The sequence below is a fragment of the Lynx canadensis genome, chromosome D1 (genome assembly GCF_007474595.2).
Source record: "Lynx canadensis isolate LIC74 chromosome D1, mLynCan4.pri.v2, whole genome shotgun sequence".
Lineage (NCBI taxonomy): Eukaryota > Metazoa > Chordata > Mammalia > Carnivora > Felidae > Lynx > Lynx canadensis.
This window is the reverse complement of record NC_044312.2, coordinates 60,486,027-60,488,402: the sequence shown is the minus strand read 5'-3', so window position 1 is coordinate 60,488,402 and position 2,376 is coordinate 60,486,027. Positions and strand designations below refer to the sequence as shown.

The window sequence follows — 2,376 nt, the reverse complement described above, 5'->3', positions numbered from 1 at the left end:
GGATGGGAGAAATTAGGTGAAGGGGATTAAGATGTACAAATTGCCAGTTATAAAATAAGTAAGTCACAAGGATTAAAAGAAGAGTTTGGCAACTGTCAGAAGAAAATCACTGCCCAAGATTCATCTTATGTAATTCTCCAGTCTAGGGTTAGAGAGGTAAGTGAAGAAGACACAGAGAGGTGCCCTGATCTAGTTCTCAATTCTGTGGGGAGAAAGTTAACCAAGGCCCCAAAGACACTGATATTCAATGACATATTAGAGACTTTGGAAGAAACATGTACAAAAATCACATTCATGCAATTTCACTAGAAACAGCAACACCTGGAGTCATTTGACTAGTATCTTACCTGCTACCATAAACTGGTGCTAAAGCTTACTCCATCCATGGAGAGGATTGCTAACAAAAAAAGAATGCCAGCTTCCACATCAAAATTATTTCTGCTTTGTAAACAATGCATAAACCACCTGGTCCCGGATCTGTTTGGTCTTTATCCCATAAATGATGGGATTTAGCATAGGAGGAGCCAGAATGCAGATACTGGCCAGCAGAACATGAATGTGGGGTGTGATGTGGCATCCAAACTGCTGAGTAAGTGTTGCAAAGCTCCCAGGTCCATAAAAGAGGACAATGACACGGACATGGGAGCCGCAAGTATTGAGAGCTTTGTGACAAGCATCTCCAGAAGGGATGCAGACGACAGCGTGGAGAATCAGCACATATGAAATAAAAATTAGCACGATACCTAAGACCACTGTTGACATTAGGACAAAACCACATACCAGATGTTTAGTCATATGTCATTACAGGAAGCACGGGCCAAGACAGTATGCTTACAGGCTGTGTTTGGGAGGATGCTACTTTTGCAAAAAGCCAATCTTTTCAGAAGAAACATTATAGGGAAAATTGTACCATAACTTCTCAGAAAGATAGTCAATCCAACTTTCCCAATCAGTGCACATGTAAGAATAGTGGTGTATCTCAGTATGTAGCATACGGCAATGTAGCAGTCAAACTCCATCACCAGCAAGATCCCTGACTCAGACATGAAGGTGGTATGGATGAAGAAGAGCTAAGTGATGCAGCGATCCAGAGAGATCTCCCCAGCACGGAACCAGAAGATGTCCAAGGCCTGAGTTACTGTGCACGTGAAGAGGACAACGTCTGCTCCGGCCGGCATGCAGAGGAAGAGGTACATGGGTTCGTGGAGGCTGCGCTTTGTGAGGATAATGCAGATGAGCAGGCTGTTCCCAAGCAGGGCGATGACATAGGAAACGAAGAAGGGGATGGAAGCCCACACATGCTGGTCCTCAAGGCCAGGAATGGCCAGCAAACAGAAGACCATGTGACTAACAGCAGTGTGGTTTAAGGTAGTCATGCCTGGATCAGACAACCTTCCTATTAACAGAGAGGAAAATTCAGTTCATACACCAAGATTGTTTTTGCTGTTACCAGCAGCTTTTCACATTTATCTAATTCTATTCCATTCTGAAGGTGCCAGGAACTATGATACTAAAGGTAAATAAGATTATTTGTTTAAGCAAAGGGGAAAAAAAAAAAACAGAGAGAGAGAAACAAACCAGGAAAGAGACACTTAACTACAGAAAACAAACTGCAGGTTGACAGAGGGGAGGTGGGGAGGAGGTGGGTGGGGAATAGGTGAAATAGGTGATGGGGATTAAGGAGAGCACTTGCTGAGATGAGCACCTGGTGTGTATGGAAGTGTTAAATCATGGAGCACCTGAGTGGCTCAGTCGGTTAAGCATCCAACTTCGGCTCAGGTCATGATCTCATGGTTCTTGAGTTTGAGCCCTGCGTCAGGCTCTGTGCTGACATCTCAGAGCCTGGAGTCTGCTCCAGATTCTCTTTCTCTGACCCTCCCCTGCTCGCGCTTTGTGTCTCTCCCAAAAATAAATAAACGTTAAAAAAATTTTTTTTTAAAAAGGAAGTGTTAAATCACTGTATTGTACACCTGAAACTAATATAACACTGTATGTTAACTGGAATTTAAATAAAAACTTTTTAAAAATAAAAAATAAATTTTTTTTAATTTTTTTTAACGTTTTTTTTTATTTTTGAGACAGACAGAGACAGAGCATGAATGGGGGAGGGGCAGAGAGAGAGGGAGACACAGAATCGGAAGCAGGCTCCAGGCCCCGAGCCATCAGCCCAGAGCCCGATGCGGGGCTCGAACTCGCAGACCGCGAGATCGTGACCTGAGCTGAAGTCGGACGCTTAACCGACTGAGCCACCCAGGCGCCCCTAAAAAATAAATTTTAAAAAAGATACGGTTTGTTTTCTAAATAAGTTCCTAAGCTCATAAGAGACATTTACATTAATTAAAATTAAATTATTAAGTTGACATATTAGTTATACAA

At 42.7% G+C, this 2,376-nt stretch overlaps 1 pseudogene; it reads right to left on the bottom strand.

Moving 5' to 3' along the window:
• Positions 1-432: 432 nt before the first annotated feature.
• On the bottom strand, positions 433-1,376 carry LOC115526550 (annotated as a pseudogene).
• Between the last annotated feature and the right edge of the window lie 1,000 nt (positions 1,377-2,376).